This window comes from Leucoraja erinacea, chromosome 16 (assembly GCF_028641065.1).
Source record: "Leucoraja erinacea ecotype New England chromosome 16, Leri_hhj_1, whole genome shotgun sequence".
NCBI classification, from domain to species: Eukaryota; Metazoa; Chordata; class Chondrichthyes; order Rajiformes; family Rajidae; genus Leucoraja; species Leucoraja erinaceus.
In genome coordinates, this window is record NC_073392.1 from 26178999 (window position 1) to 26196275 (window position 17277).

Below are 17277 nucleotides of genomic sequence, written 5' to 3' on the forward strand. Positions count from 1 at the left end.
TCAGCAGGCTGCATGTTAATGAGCTGACGTCAGCAAACGCCGCCGCGCGCGGGAGTCAGGGATCGTCGGAGGACGACGGGACCAGCAAATCTGCAGCTCACAATGTGTGATAAATCCCACCGAGTAAATATCGCCAACCCGGTTAAATCAGTCCAAGGACAAAAAGAAAGAACAAAATGTCAATGAAAAATAGGAAAAGTCAAGATAAACGGGTTAAGGACCTTGGTCCCGCTCCCGCGATGCAGCTGTTGGCTGTTGGTCGGTGACGCCAGAGCCGCCTCATGCATTGATTGGGTGGCCGAGCTGTCGATTACGCTGCAGGTAAGAGACAGTCACCAAATTGCTGCTCAGGTTAAAATAAGAAGAGGTTCACATTTCTGTCTGTAGTCACAGGAGATGCTGTCACCCATACATGCTCGCCAAAGATGTCTGAAGGAGGGCCTCGACTCCGAACGTCACCCATTCCTTCTCTTCAGAGATGCTGCCTGTCCCGGCTGAGTTACTCCAGCATTTTGTGTCTCTCTCTAAAGATGCTGCCTGACCCACTAAGTTATTCCAGCGCTTTGTATCAAATATTTATATGTTGAACTGCAGAAACAGGAACTACAGATGCTACCTTAGAAGAAAAAGCTGTAAAGTGTTGGAGTAACTCAACAGGTCAGAGCATTTCTGGAGAACACTTATACAGCCATCACACTACAACCACAAATAAGCTCTGAGCTACATTAGACTATTGTTATTATTATTGTTGCACTACTATTGTGTGTTTTTGAGTGTGTATATATGTATACACACACACACTCAACAATATATATATATATATATACTTGTGAGTACACTGACATGTTTTTCTCTCGTTTATACTGTTTACAGTGTACTATGTTTACATATTCCATTGTGCTGCAGCAAGTAAGGATGTTATTGTTCCTGTCATTGTTCTATCTGGGACATAAAACACCCTTGACTCTTGACTTTTAGTTTACAATTGTTACGTGTTCTGAGGTACAGTGAAAATATGTCACTTGTCCATGTTCTCGAGAGATGCTGTGAAGAGTTGTTCTAGCATTTATGTCAAATATTTATATCTGTGTAGAAAGGAACTGCAGATGCTGGTTTATAACATAGACACAAAATGCTGCAGTAACTCTGCATGTCAGACAGCATCTCTGGAGAAAAATAATTTACTTTTATATCCAGTTTTTGGACTGACCCAGAGGAAGAGTCTTAACCTGAAATGTTGTCTGCCCATTTCTTTCCACAGATGCTGCCTGACGTGCTGAGTTCCTCCAGCACTTTGTGTTTTTACTTGCAAGTTTAAATTTGTTAACAATAAAGCCCAAAGGAAAGTCAGTAGAAATTGCTGGTGAGAATGGGGAAACGGTTAGAGACAGACTGGAAGGTGATAAGTGGAATATAAGGGAGGGATAATGAGTAGAACAGGTTCTTCTCAAGAGTCAAGACTGTTTAATAGTCATATGTACTGACAGCAGACAATGACGTTCCTACTTGCAGCAGTATAACAAGTCAGTAAACACACATATAATATACCAAAATAAAAGTATTAATAAAGCCACTACTAGTGCAAAAAATCCTGAAAGTCCTTAGTGCAACCAAAGATAGTCCATAGTTCACAGTTGGGATTAGTGCGTGTAGTGTTCAAGAGCCTGGTGGTTGCCAAGAAGAAACTATTCCCCAGCTGTAACAGGAACAGAATAGTGAAAATATTCAGCAGCATCTGTGGAGAGGGAAGCTAACATAACATTGTGGATTGCTTCTGCGAATGTTAATTGATGCCAGGTCATTTGTTAATTTCAATATGAGTTTGAGAGATTTTTAAAAGAGAAACCAATTTGCCACTAGGCCCATATCTTTCTGGAGAAGATCCAGAGTTCTAAATATGAATTCTTGATTTCTTCAGTCTGAAGAAGGGTCCCGAACTGAAAAGTTGTCTGTCCATTCTGTCCACAGATGCTGCCTGAGCCACTGAGTCCCTCGAGCAATTTTGGTTTTGCTCAAGATTCCAGCATCTGTAGTTCCTTGTGTCTCCATATCTTTTTATGCCTAATCTAGACTTTGTGTCTTCCAAATGTCTCTTCAACACAATGATTGTATTTGATTTATACCACCATTTTGGGCAGCGTATTTCAGACAGCATGCACTCTCTGTGTCAGAGAAACCCACTCTCAGATCCGCTTTAAAAACTCCTTCCTCTTAATTTTGTTCCTCTTAAACCAAATAAGTGAAGGAAAAATGGATAAAGGATGCTGAGCAAAAACAAAAGTGCTCAAGAAACCCTGCAGGTTAAGCTGTATCTGTGGAGTAGGGAATCGACATTTTGGGGAAAAAATAGGTTGAAATGTTAAGTCATAGGGTGTTTTTCCTTTGTCATAGAATGGCAGTGCAAGTTTGAAAGGCGGAATGTTCTGTGGTCCTGTATTATCTCCAGACTTGACTATGTCAACACTCTACAACTATGTAGGTGAGGTGTGTTCAGTTCAATCTGTTGCATTTGACACCCACGGAGTAGTCCCTGCACTGTTGAAACCAGAACACAGCTTGGGCCACTGCTTTGCAGGTCTTCTCTCTTCAGTCCCTGAGCTTTGGAATACCCATTTGGAGAATGGAGACTAATGAAAGATCTGGTCTGAATGGATGCAGAGGGGGGATGTTTCCTTAGCCAGTGGGTGATAAATCTGTGTAATTCTTTGCTACAGACGGTGGTGGAGGCGAAGGTATTGGGTATTGTTTGGCAGTACAAGTTTTAAAGGCTGAATATAGTCACAAAATGCTGGAGTAACTTAGTGGGTCAGGCAGCATCTCTGGAGAAAATGGACAGTTGATGTTTCAGGTCTGGACCCTTAAGATTTCCCATAGGAGAGAGGAACAGAACTTCTTCAAAGTAAGCATACCTTGAGGAGATTTGGTCGTGGAACAGACACAATGTCATTCCTGTCAACTGCAAGGTATAAATCATACATTACTATGTTCTTGATTAGTAAGGCTGTCAAAGTTTATGGTGAGAAGGCAAGAGAATGGGGTTGAGAAAGAAAATTATCTAATGATGGAACATACTTGATTGGCTTGTGGGAGCACATTGCTGGAGTGTTTCTGATATTAAAATAGTATATCTCCTTCAGGAAAGATATAATTAGCCTCAAAGTGCATTGGGACATACTGAAGTGTATAATTTACTCTGGACATATCTTCCTTTATGTATTTTACAACTAAAAATACTTGCTACATTATTTGTAAATAAAAAAGACGTGGCAACTATGAGTTTACTCTTTGAACGAGGCACACAGAGGGTTGTGAATCTTTGACATTCTCTGCCCTTAAGGCTGGTAGAGGCCAGAACAAGTGTTTTAAAAAAAAAAAACACACACACACACAGTGCTGGAGTAGCTCAAGTACAGAAGGACATGGACAGGTGATGTTTCAGGTCGGGACTCTTCAGTCCCCTATCCATGTTCTCCAGAGATGCTGCTCGACCCGCTGAGTTCCTCCAGCATTTGTGTCTTATTTTGGTATAAACCAACGACTGCATTTCCTTGTATGATATTAGATAGATAAATATTTTAAATATTAAATAATTAAAGATTATTAAGGAACTGACACAGGAGTTGGAATCAGCCATGAACATAGTGAATGACGGGACAGACTTGAGGGGCTGAGTGGTATTTTCTTGTGTTTCCATGAACTAAAGGGAATGCAGATGATGGAATCTGGAGCAAAAAATAAATAAACGATCTGCGGAAGGAACTCAACTGGCCGAGCACCTCCTCCAGCAGTTTGCGGTTTTTTTTCTGAGTTCTCTTTTGCGCCGTATAATTCAACGAGAAGTTTGAAACTTTTCCCCAATTCGCTTCGTCGGCTCTGCAGTCGCGCACTTTGGAGACAGTCCCAACGATGTGGACGGTGCGGGGAGGAAGTGGCGGTCCAGCAGGAAACTGTGCGGAGTTTGTGTTGGAAGAAGGTTCCAGTCAGGTGATTTGCTGACCCTGCACAAGTCCACAATGCAGCCAGAGAGAGGGAGAGCGACAGACATGATGTTCCTGCAGTGTGGGAGCCGGTCGCTAATTTAAGTGTAAATTTCCCTGCAGTAACGCCGCGATCTGTAAGTAACTGTCAGCATCAAGCCGATCATGTCAGATTAAAACTAACAGCAATTGACACATAGTCCCATTGCAACAGTGTGTCTGTTACATTGTCACATTCTGATTGGTAGCCCCTTTCACTTCATATTAAGCGGATCTTCTCGTTTTAATGGTGGTGGTTTGTTTTTAAATTGGATTAGTCTCCTTATCAGCCTGGAGCCAAATTGTTTTATTTAAAAAAAAAGGAGTATCGACTTTCAGGTTAAGAAGGGGGAGTTTGGCCTTGAAAGTAAATCGAAAGCGAAATAAAATTGGTCGCGTTATTCAGCGCCTCATGAAGGAAGATTAATTAGGCAATAGCGCAAGAGGCGATGTGCACTTTTTTTTGCAATGCAGTTTATTGTCTGAAAGTAGATTTTTTTTTTTGTGCCTGTGTAAATGGACAAAGCAGGTCGTGTATATTGAATTGATTGGTTGACTGCATGGGTTATTATTGTCACGTGTACCAACTTACAGTGGGGGAAAAGCTTTGTGTGCAAATCATATATTGGGTAGTGTAAAAGAGAAAATAATTAAGAGTACGGGACGTAGTGTTATTGCTGCAGAGAAAGTGCAGGTAGAAAAGATAGATCGCAACAAGGTAGATTGGAACCACAAGACATGCAGATATTGGAATTTTGAGCAAAGCACAAACTGCTGGAGGAACTCAGTGGGTCAGGCAGCATCTGTGGGGGGAAATGCACATATGCAGTTTGTGTTTTGCTGCAGACTGAAGAAGGGCCTTGACCAGAAATGTCATCAGTCTATTTCCCTCCAAGGATGCAGCCTGACCCGCTGCGTTCCTCCAGCAGTTTGCTTTTTGAGGTAGATTGGACGATGGGGCAGCACGGTGGTGCAGCTGTTGCCTCGCGGCGCCAGAGACCTGGGTCTGATCCTGACCTTGGCTGCTGTCTCTGTGTGGAGGTTGCATGTTCTCCCTGTTACCTTGTGGGTTTCCTCCGGGTGCTCCAGTTTACTCCCACATTCCAAAGACATGCAGGTTAGTAGGTTCATTGATTCTCTGTAATTTGCCCCAGAATGTGTAGGGAGTGGATGAGAAAGTGGAATAACATAGAACTAGTGTGAATTGGTCAGCATGGACTCTGGGCTGAAGGACTTGTTTCCATAATTTATGTAAATAAAATCCATCCCAAGCATGAGTCTGAGGAAGGGTCTCGACCCGAAACGTCACCCATTCCTTCTCTCCAGAGATGCTGTCAGGCCTGTTGAGTTACTCCAGCATTTTGTGTCTACCAAGCAAATGGGAGGTTTGTTCAATAATCTGATAACAACGAGGAAGAAGCTGTTCTTAAATCTGGTGGTATGTACTGATATGATTGTATGATCAACATAGGGTGATGTTTATGGGAAAACATGCAGGATTATTGTGACAAGGCCGTACCAGGTAGTCTCAAGATCACCAGTGTTTTAATTTAACATTCTGAGAAGTCAGATATAATTTTTAAACACTAGCTGTATTAAATTTCAGTTTTGAGGTTCCAGGGTTGTGAGTGCATGTCTGTTTTCATTTAACTTAAAACAGAACAGGCCGTAAGACACCGGAGCAGAATTAGTTAATTCGGCCCATCGAGCCTCCTCCGTCAATCGATCATGTCTGATCTATTTTTCCCTTTCAACCCGATTTCCCCCCCGTAACCTTTGACGCCCTTACTAATCAAGAACATATCAATCTCTGGTTTAAAATTACCCTATGACTTGGCCTCCACAGTTGGCTGTGGCAATTAATTCCGCAGATTCACCACCCTCTGGCTGAAGACATTTCTCCTCATCTCCATTCTAATAGTATGTATCTTTATTCTGAGGTTATGCCATCCTTCAGCAACCATGTCTATGCCAACCATGTTTCCAAATTATGCTCATCCCATCGCCTGCAAATGGTCTATATTCCTCCATTCTCTGCTTGCCCATGTGTCCGTCCAAAAAAAACGTGGGTGATGTTTCGGGTCGGGACCCTGTCTGAAGAAAGGTCCCAACCGAAAACGTCACCCATCATTTTTCTCTAGCAATGTTGTCTGACCACTCTAGCAATTTGTATCTATCTATCTTCACTATAAGAACCCTGTTTTTGCACAATCTGTCGACATCTCTGTTCCTCTAGCTCCTGTGGGCTATTGGAAGGGCTATACGATAACCTGGTCACAATGGTTGGAGGGTGTGGGGTTAGGGTTGTTGAAACCATCGTGGATACTGAAGGTAGACTGAACGACCGTTTCGCTGAACACCTTCGCTCAGTCTGCCTGGACCTACCTGATCTCCCGGTTGCCAAATGCTTTAAATCCCCTTCCCACTCCCACACTGACCTTTCTGTTCTAGGCCAACTCCATTGTCAGAGTGAGGCAAAACACAAATTGGAGGAACAGCAACTCCTGCTTGGATAGCTTGCAGCCCAGTTGTGTGATGTTGATTTCTCTAATTACAAGTGACCCCCTGCATTCCCTCTCTCTCCATCCCTCCCCTACCCACATTGTACCTGCTTCAAAGTCGCTTGTTGAGTCTCATTGTCTGAACTTGTTCTCACCTAACAAACAGCGGGCAGTGGCCTGCCTCCTTTATCATCATAGCTTTTTTGCATATGTTTCATTCATTTGTTTATATTTCTCTACATCAACGTTTGTATCTCGTTTCCCTTTCCGCTGACTCTCACTCTGAAGAGGGGTCGACCCGAAGCGTCAGTTATTCCTTTTGGAGAAAAGTCTGACCCACTGAGTGACTCCAACATTTTGTGTCTTTCCACTGGTATTAACGTGCTTCTAGAAGCTCCATGTCTGAGAGGAGACGGGAAGATGGATTCACTTGATCTGCAGTATTCAGCAGGAGACGGGGCAGTTATAAGGCAAGACTCCCAGCAAGCACACTCAGCATCAATAAGCAGCTTCGGATTCACTGCAGGCTCTCCAGCTCATGACCCACCTCCGCCAGCTATTCTGCCATAAGGAGGCTACCAGAAGCATAGGGTCACCGGTTCTCATCTTGTCTTCCAGTTCATTCCATGCTTCCGAACTATTCTGAATAATGAACAGAACCAGAACTGCATGGCCACTGCCTCCGCTATTCCATACACTATTGCAATGTGATATCCTCTGCTATTGAGGGAGTGCAGCGTAGGTTCACAAGGTTAATTCCCGGGATGGCGAGACTGTCATATGTTGATAGAATGGAGCGGCTGGGCTTGTATACTCTGGAATTTAGAAGGATGAGAGGGGATCTTATTGAAACATATCAGATTATTAAGGGTTTGGACATGCTAGAGGCTGGAAACGTGTTCCCGATGTTGGGGGGGTCCAGAACCAGGGGCCACAGTTTAAGAATAAGCGGTAAGCCATTTAGAACGGAGATGAGGAAAAATGTTTTCACACAGAGTTGTGAAGTCTGTGTAATTCTCTGCCTCAGAGGGCAGTGGAGGCTGGTTCTCTGGATGCTTTCAAGAGCGAGTTAGATAGAGTTAAGATAGCGGAGTCAAGGGATATGGGGAGAAGGCAGGAACAGGGTACTGATTGTGGATAATCAGCCATGATCACATTGAATGGCTGTGCTGGCTCGAAGGGCCAAATGGCCTACTCCTGCACCTATTGTCTATTGTCTTTTGTTCAACATAAAAGCACCTCAGTGGTATAGGGTGGGGGAGAGATATTGGCTTGGATGCACCTCAATGTTTAAGGGGAGGAAATTATTCAAATGTTCAACATTTCATGTATTCGCCAAGGAGAGTGACGTTGGTGAGCTTAGGAAGGGTATGTTGATATTTAAAGGCATGTCAAATTCAACAAGGAGATGTAGAAGCAAAGAACTGCAGATGCTAGTTCATACACAAAAGTGACAGAGTAACTCAGCAGGATAAGCAGCATCCCTGGAACATGGATCGGCAACATTTTGGGTCGAGAAAGAAAGGTCTTGAACCAAAGCATTGCCTATCCATGTTCTCCAGAGATACCGCCTGACCCGCCGAACTACTTCCGTGCTTTGTGTCCTTTTGTGTTTCAACAAGGAGATGTTGGTGTTTTGAAAAACATTAATGAGGCACAAAGACGCAGCACATACGACTGCTGCATCACAGATTCAGTGACCAGGTTCAATCCTGACCTCTGCTGTCTGTATGGAGTTTGCCTGATCTCCCTGTAATCATGTGCTCTGGTTTCCTCCCACAAACAAAAGATGGACTGGTTGGTAAGTTAATTAACCACACTAAATTACCCCTAGTATTGGTGTGGGGTAAGACAATTGGGGGGGTGCAGTTATTGGGCATTGTTACAAGGAAGCAGTGAAGAATGGAATATCATGGATTGAGTGTGGCATAGACTTTTAGTTTACAGATATAGGATGGAAACTGTATCGTGTTCACATCGACCATTGATAACGCGTTCACATGAGTTCTATGTTATTCAATTTTCTCATCTACTTCCTCCACTCTAGGGGTGATTTACTATGGTGCAGGGCAGAGCTAGTTCTACATGGATGAATGAAAGCTGACCATGTCATTATGAATGATATATAGTTCTGGGGAAGGGTGCGCAAATTAGGAAATGGAGGAAGAATAAAATCCATTGTTTTTTGTCCTCCAATTATTGGCATTCGAGGGGTGATAGGCATTAGAGCCAGTGATCACCTATTCAGTTGCGTATGTTGGTGGAAGGGGCAGAGAGATCGTTTTAAGGAGACGGCTGGTAGTTGAATAAATCTAATGCTTTCCTGTTCTAATTCTGGAACATTGGGGAGTTTTATTAGTTGAGAGAGGAGGTGGGGGAAGACCAGAATAAAGATCATAATGTGTACACAAGGAACTGCAGAAGTTGGTTTACAAAATAAATCTCAAGTTCAGTTTAGTTTATTATTGTCAGTTTATTATGTGTACTAAGGTATCGCTTTTGTTTCTTGCGAACCAGTCAATTAAAAAAAACTGTACATGATTGCAATCAAGTCATCCACAGTGTACAAATAAAGGATACAACATTGAGTGCAAGATAAAGTCTGATTAAAGATAGTTCAAAGGTGTGCAATGCGGTAGATGGGAACTCTCTAGTTGGTGAGAGGGCAGTTCAGTTGCCTGATAACAGCGGGGAAGAAAGTGCTAGTGTAACTTGGTGGATCAGGCAGCATCTCTGGAGGACGTGGATTGGTAACGTTTGAGTTGGGACCCTTCTCAGACTGATTGTTAGAAAGGGGAGAATACCCTACCCTCACCCCTCCTGAATCTGATTTCTGGATCTGAAACATTAACTTCCTGTTTCCCCAAATGGCGCATGACCATTCTGAGTACTTCCAGCATTTTCTGTTTCTATTTCAGTTGGCATGTTTGGTCAATAAAACGTGACCTTGTCAGAGACAACCAAATGGCAGTGCATGTTCTGCAGAGACTGTACCTTCAAAGTAATTTGGACAATCGTTGCAGAGCTGTATACGAGTAATCCTTGCCCCCCCCTCCATCCCTCCCCCACTCTAGTCGTCGTGCTATTTTTACTGTCGTCCTGTTAGAGTTCCACTGACTGCATAAACTCGTTATCACCTATCCCACTGCCAACAACGGACCATTGTGGGCTCCACATTTCCTTGATTATCGTTGCTTTCTGCATTTGTCCTAAGTAACCATATAACAATTACAGCACGGAAACAGGCCATCTCGACCCTTCTAGTCTGTGCCGAACACATATATAGACAGATATAGACAAGTATTGTCTATATCTCTCGTTCCTCTTTCCCCTGACTATCAGTCTGAAGAAAGATCTCGACCCGAAATGTCACCTATTCCTTTTCTGCAGAGATGCTGCCTGACCCACTGAGTTACTCCAGTTTTTTGCGTTTGTCTTCAGTTCTTCAGCAACTGCAGTTACTCCCCACACACTCTGAGTCTTCCATGCTGGCTCTAATGCCTATCTACGCTGATTCCACTTGCTTGCATTAGGCCTATATCTCTCCACTTCTTTAATAACCAAGTACTTACCCAAATGCCTTTTTAAATGTTGTAATTGAGTCTGCCTTCACCACCTCCTGTGGCAGCTCGTTCCATGTTATCACCACTCTGTAAAACAATTTTCTTTATTTTTTTTCCCTCTCACCTTAAGCATGCCCATTTGTTCTACACTCATCAGCCTGGGAAAAAAATACTTTGACTGGTTACCCTTTCTATGCCTTTCATAATATTATAAACCTCTTATAAATTCGCCCGTCTGCCTTCTACACGTTAATGAGAGTAAACTAGCCTATCCAGTCTTTAAAGCTCACCACCATTCCAGACGACATCTTGGTGTGTCTCTTCTGCACTCTATATCTTCTGAAATGAGGCACCGTGCACAGAGCAAAGCTTTTTTGTTGCGCGCTATCCAGTGGAAAGACTATACATGATTACAATCATCCATCCACAGTGTGTAGATGCAGGACAAAGGGAATAACATTTAATGCAGGGTAAAGTCCAGAAAAGTCCTATTAAAAAATATTCTGAAGGTAGATGGTAGTTTAGGATCGCTCTCTAGTTGGAGATAGGATGCCTGATAGAAAATGTCCCTGAGATATACATTTTCAAACTTATGTATTTCTTGTCTGATGGAAGAACAGGGAGTGGCCGGGGTGAGATTGGTACTTAATTATGCTGGTGGCCTTGCTGAGGTAACGTGAAGTGTAGATGGAGTCAATGGAAGGGAGGTTGGTTTGTGTGATGGTCTGGGCTATGTCTACACCTCTCTGCAATTTCTTGCAGTCTTGGATGGAGCTGTTCCCAAACCATGCTGTGATGGACCCCGATAAAATGCTTTCTCCGGTGCAACTGTTGAAGTTCATGAGAGTTGTGGGGAACTTGCTGATTTTATGAGCCTTGCTGTACACAATACTCCAATACTGCCAAAGCAATGATTTGTACATTGCAACATCATATGAGGGTTACATGGGTTGTTGGAAGACCTGACCTACAGATATCCATCTTTATGCTATTATCCCCATAATTTTTTTATGCGTTCTTCAAGACAGGATAGTTACAGATATGCAAACATCTTCTGCAGTCTGTAGTAACTAGTTATTTCGAAAGACAATTGGTCTTCAAAAGAAAATCTATTTACATATTTTTGTAAAGATGGCACTGTGGTGCAGCGGTAGAGTTGCTGCCTTACAGCGCCAAGGACCTGGGTTTAATCCTGACTGTATGGATTTTGTACATTCTTCATGAAACCACGTGAGCTTTCTCTGGGTACTCCAGTTTTCACGTACACTTCAACAACGTGCAGGTTTGTAGGTTAATTGTCTTCTGTAAATTGTCCCTAGTGTGTGGGATAGTGTTAGTGTATGGTTGGTTGTTGATCAGCGCTGTCTCGGTGGGCCGAAGGGCCTGTTTATACGCTGTATCTCTAAACTAAACTAAATGCAACTAAATGTAACTGCAGTAATCAAACCATTGTCTTTAAGATTGCAGGCTGCCAGTTCACAGCAGGGGGACGGACATCTAAGAGCTGAGAAGTTTAAGGAAAGATTTAATCGAGGAGAAAAAAAATCAGGAGTAATTTAACTACAATAAATAAACCAAATAGAGGCCCGATCCACAGGTTGAATGGCTGATGATGAGAAGATTGAATTCAAGGCATTGAAAGTATAAGGTGCTGGATAACTTGGCAGATTAGGCAGCATCTCAGAGAGAATATTCCCAGCATTTCCTGTTTTTTTACTTCTGGTTCCAGATGGGGCTACATCCTTTTACAAAGTGAGTTATATTAAGTTATGCTGAGAGGCCTAGATAGGGTAGGCAGAACCTTTCTTCCCCAAGGTGGAAATGTCAAAGACTAGAGGGCATAATAGCTAAAAGATGGGAGGGGCAAAGTTTAAAAGAGATGTGTGGGGCAAGTCTTTTTGCACAGTGGGTGGTGGCTGCATGGAACACACTGCCGGGGTGGGTGGTGGAGGCAGATGCCGTGGTGATGTTTAAGAGATTTTTAGTTAAGCACATGGATATGCAGCGATATGAATCACGAACAAGCAGAGGAGATTAGTTTATCCTGGCATCATGTTCAACACTGACATTGTGGGCTGAAGGGCCTGTTCTTGCGCTGTACTCTTCTTCTATGTTCTATGTAATCAGTTCCTGTGGGGTTTTATAAGCAAGTTGGATCAAACAAAAACTATACCAGAGTTCCTTCAAATGATCATAACATGCTGAAGTAACTCAGCTGGCCATCTGGAGAAAAGGAATAGGTGACGTTTCAGGTGAAAATTCTTTCAAATAGTCCTTGCTTTAAAAGATTCGTTTTGTTTGGATCGTATGCTATTCTGGAAGCGAGGCTCTGTAAAACATATGTGCGAGTTGGCAAGTGAAGAACATGGCACATGGATATGCAGAGGATGGAGGGATATGGACCACATGCAGTCAAATATCTTGACATTACGTACGGCCCATACATTGTGGGCCAAAGGGCCTGCTCCAGTGCTGTACATTTCTAGGTTCCATCCTCTGGAATAAACGCCCTGAAAGGGTAGAGGGAAGAGTTTGAATCATTACATTCTCAGAAAATCATTTTGTTCGCTGCTTTGGGACAGGCGCTGACATTTGAACTAACTAGACGGTTTATTCAATCGAGCTGTCAAATACACAAGAGTGCGCGATGCATCTTTCACTTCTGCGATTCTCTTTCCCACTGACCATGCCCCTACCAACAGCTGCACAACTTTTCATTTGTGGAAATTGGGCTGGCTGAAAGCTTTATCGTTAATGCCGTTAAGGGTGCTAAATGTGAACAAAAGCCAGGGTTTAGGTGTAAATCTGCAGACGTCTGATTTGTACAGCTGGTGATTTATGATACAGCAGGACAATGTCAGCCTTGCCTTTGACTGCTAATCCCGGCTGAGTTTGTTGAGCAGTTGCTGCACTCCATCTGACCTCTAAAGGAGGAATCCCTACTTAAATAACAGCTTTTACCGCTTCAGGATATATTGGCAGGGCCGGGCTTTGACCAGCTCCCACCTCTTCTCTCCCCCCGCACACGATGTCTGGAGAAGGGTTCCAACCCAAAACACCACCTATCCATGTCCTCCAGAGATGCCGCCTGACCTGCTGAGTTACTCCAGCACTTTGTGTCTTTTCTTTTATAAACCAACATCTGCAGTTCCTTGTATTTATGTTGGTACTGGTGTTGCTTTATTAATGTCAGGTGTACTGAGTGGCACAGCGGAAAGCTTTTGTTTTGCATACTGTCCAACCAAATCAAATAACACTATACATAATACAGTCAAGCCACACACAACGGGTAGTGTGAAGAGAAAAATACTAGAGTTCAGAATATAGTTTTCAGCATTGTAGCATTACAGTTGCAGAGAAAATGCCCACTGTACAAAGCGGTAGGTTGGAAGATCTGGACTACTTCATAGTTTATGGGAGGACCATTCAGAAATCTGATGATAGAGTGGAAGAAGCTTACAAGCTTCTGTATCTCCTCCCATGGGAACGGGGAGAAGACGGAATGACCGGGGTGAAAATGGTCCTTGATTATGTTGGCTAGTTACCGAGGCAATGTGAAGTGTAGATGGAGTCAATGGTGGGGTCTGTGTGATGGACTGGACTACATCCACAACTCTGCAATTCATTGCTGTCTTGGGCAGAGCTGTTCCCAAACCACTTTATGGCATGTGAACCATATTCACTGTTATTGAAAATATGGGGCCAAATAGTGCACAGCAAGCTCCCAGAACTACTAATTAAATAGTGATCTTGGTACAGAACTGCTAAAGTAATGGTAAGTTCTCTCCTCTCTCCCCTTACCTCAGTTATTTCTAAAGAAATCCACAGCAGAATTAGGCCGTTCGGCCCATCAAGTCTAATCATGGCTAATCTATCTTTCCCTCTCAATCCTATTCTCCTGTCTTCTCTCCACAACCCCCAACACCCGTACTAATCAAGAATCTGTCAATCTCCGCTTTACAAATACCAATTGACTCAGCCTCCACAGCCATCTGTGGCGATGAATTCCACAGATTCACCACCCTCTGGCTAAAGAATTTCCTCCTCATCTCCTTTCTGAAGGTACGTCCTATTATTGTGAGGCTATGATCCTAACTACCGGTGCTGTCTGTGAGGAATTTGCATGCTCTCCCTGTGACCGCATGGGTTTTTCTCTGGTATAATCTGTTTCCGGGAGAAAGTATCCTCCCACATTTCAAAGACGTGCATGTTTGTAGGTTAATTGGCTTCTGTAAATTGACCCTAGAGCATAGGACAGAACTAGTGTAAGGGTGGTTGTTGGTCGGCCCAGACTTGATGGGCCGAAGGGTCTGTTTCCACACTGTATTTCTAAAACTAAACAAGACAAGTCCTCTCAACATTCACCTTGTCAATCCATCCTCAGTTCAATAAGCTCTTCTCTCATTCTTTATAAAGATCATTAAAATGGAGTCACAAGAAACTACTGATGCTGGCATCTCGAGCAAAGCACAAAGTGCTGGAGGAACTCAGCAGGCCAGACAGCATCTGGGGAGGGAGTGGATGAACCACATTTCTTCAATGCTGACCTTTCTGTCATGGGCCTCCTCCTCAATTGCCAGAGTGAGGCCACATGCAAACTGGAGAAACAGCACCTCACAGCTTACAAACCAACGCTATGAACATTGAACACTCCAATTTTAAGTACTGTTATACCTGGCACCCAATCCAGGTGACTCTCTGTGTGCTGGTCCCAGACGTGCATCTATAATCACTCCATTACAATTGCCCCACTTGTTTAAACCTCTACTCCAACAGCAGCAGCTCTTACTCTAAGTATTGCTCTTCTTGATCTCCTCTCAGATCTGTTGATTATCCTCGGACTATCTTTAATCGGACTTTGCTAAACTTTATCTTGCACTACATATTATTCCCTTTATCCTCTATCTGTACACGGTGGGCGGCTCGATTGTAATCCAGAACTGGTCCAGAACCAGGGGCCACAGTCTTAGAATAAAGGGGAGGCCATTTAAGACTGAGGTGAGAAAAAACGTTTTGAATTTGTGGAATTCCCTGCCACAGAGGGCAGTTGGAGGCCAAATCACTAGATGGATTTAAGAGGGAGTTAGATAGAGCTCTAGGGGCTAGTGGAATCAAGGGATATGGGGAGAAGGCAGGCGTGGGATTATTGATTGGGGACGATCAGCCATGATCGCAAAGAATGGCGGTGCTGGCTTGTATCAAAACAAAAGATGATAGTATCAAAACAAAAGATGAAGCGTACAAATTAGCCAGAAAAAGCAGCCTACCAGAGGACTGGGAGAAATTCAGAGTCCAGCAGCGGAGGACAAAAGGCTTAATTAGGAAAGGGAAAATAGATTATGAAAGAAAACTGGCAGGAAACATAAAAACTGACTGCAAAAGTTTTTATAGACATGTGAAGAGGAAACAATCAGTTAAAACAAATGTAGGTTCCTTGCAGTCAGAAACAGGCAAATTGATCATGGGGAACAAGGACATGGCAGACCAATTGAATAACTACTTTGGTTCTGTCTTCACTAAGAAAGACATAAATAATCTGCCGGAAATAACAAGGGACCGGGGGTTAAATGAGATGGGGGAACTGAGTGAAATCCAGGTTAGCCAGGAATTGGTGTTAGGTAAATTGAATGGATCAAAGGCCGATAAATCCCCAGGGCCAGATAAGTTGCATCCCAGAGTACTTAAGGAAGTAGCCACAGAAATAGTGGATGCATTAGTGATAATTTTTCGAAACTCTTTAGATTCTGGAGTAGTTCCTGAGGACTGGAGGGTAGCTAATGTAACCCAACTTTTTAAAAAGGGAGGGAGAGGGAAAACGGGGAATTACAGACCAGTTAGTCTAACGTCGGTAGTGGGGAAACTGCTAGAATCAGTTATTAAAGATGGGATAGCAGCACATTTGGAAAGTGGTGAAATCATTGGACAAAGTCAGTATGGATTTATGAAAGGTAAATCATGTCTGACGAATCTTAAAGAATTTTTCGAGGAAGTAACTAGTAGAGTGGATAAGGGAGAACCAGTGGATGTGTTATATCTGGACTTTCAGAAGGCTTTCGACAAGGTCCCACATAAGAGATTAGTACACAAACTTAAAGCACACGGTATTGGGGGTTCAGTATTGATGTGGATAGAGAACTGGCTGGCAGACAGGAAGCAAAGAGTAGGAGTAAACGGGTCCTTTTCAGAATGGCAGGCAGTGACTAGTGAGGTACTGCAAGGCTCGGTGCTGGGACCCCAGCTATTTACAATATATATTAATGTTCTGGATGAGGGAATTGAATGCAACATCTCCAAGTTTGCGGATGACACGAAGCTGGGGGGCAGTGTTAGCTGTGAGGAGGATGCTAGGAGGCTGCAAGGTGACTTGGATAGGTTGGGTGAGTGGGCAAATGCATGGCAGATGCAGTATAATGTGGATAAATGTGAGGTTATCCACTTTGGTGGCAAAAACAGGAAAGTAGACTATTATCTGAATGGTGGCCGATTAGGAAAAGGGGAGATGCAACGAGACCTGGGTGTCATTGTTGATTCGCGTTTCTCTCTCACATCGGTTGTTTCGACAATAATCGACCAGGCACCGGGGTTGCTTTAAACGTACGTTTTATTGAGCAGGAGGCTTCACACAGGTTACAACCTGGCAAAGAGTCAAGTTGCCTGCCCTTAATTGCAAGGCTCTTTATATGTTAATGCCACTGTTTAGCACCTCCCACATTCCCCCGATCAAAGAAGCGACACGTACGAAGAATACAGGAAACCAAGTATGGACACATAAGGGGATGAAAAAGGAACCACACATAATCTCAGACCATTATACCCCTTAGTCTTCCTGGCAAGGGGGGGGGGAGGGGGGGGGGGGGTGTGTATTCCTCAATCTTGTCAGACTGGGCCTGTGATCCTTTATTCATGACTACGCAGTAACTGCAAGACATTGTGTATTCCCTCCTAACAGCCTGTTCCAGCAAGCCTGGTCAGCAGCCATCGTATGTCCTTTGTTTCAGTCTACCTGGCCAACCATTTTGTCTTACAGAACAATCTTATAGCATTGATTCAGAATTTCTATTCATCATCATGGTACACCAGTCATTGAAAGTAGGAATGCAGGTGCAGCAGGCAGTGAAGAAAGCAAATGGTATGTTAGCATTCATAGCAAAAGGATTTGAGTATAAGAGCAGTGAGGTTCTACTGCAGCTGTACAGG

General features: G+C 43.4%; 1 protein-coding gene across 2 annotated transcripts in view; it reads left to right on the forward strand.

Annotated features, from left to right (window-relative positions):
• Positions 1-21: 21 nt before the first annotated feature.
• The window catches only part of tpra1 (transmembrane protein, adipocyte asscociated 1), a 36088-nt gene continuing 18832 nt past the window's right edge, over positions 22-17277 (forward strand). Inside the window, exons 1-2 of one of the 2 annotated variants that reach the window (XM_055647977.1) lie at positions 22-321; positions 3704-4114. The gene's annotated coding sequence lies outside the window, so the exon portion shown is untranslated. The remainder of the gene's footprint in view (positions 322-3703; positions 4115-17277) is intronic. The other variant, XM_055647978.1, reaches the window with a different exon arrangement.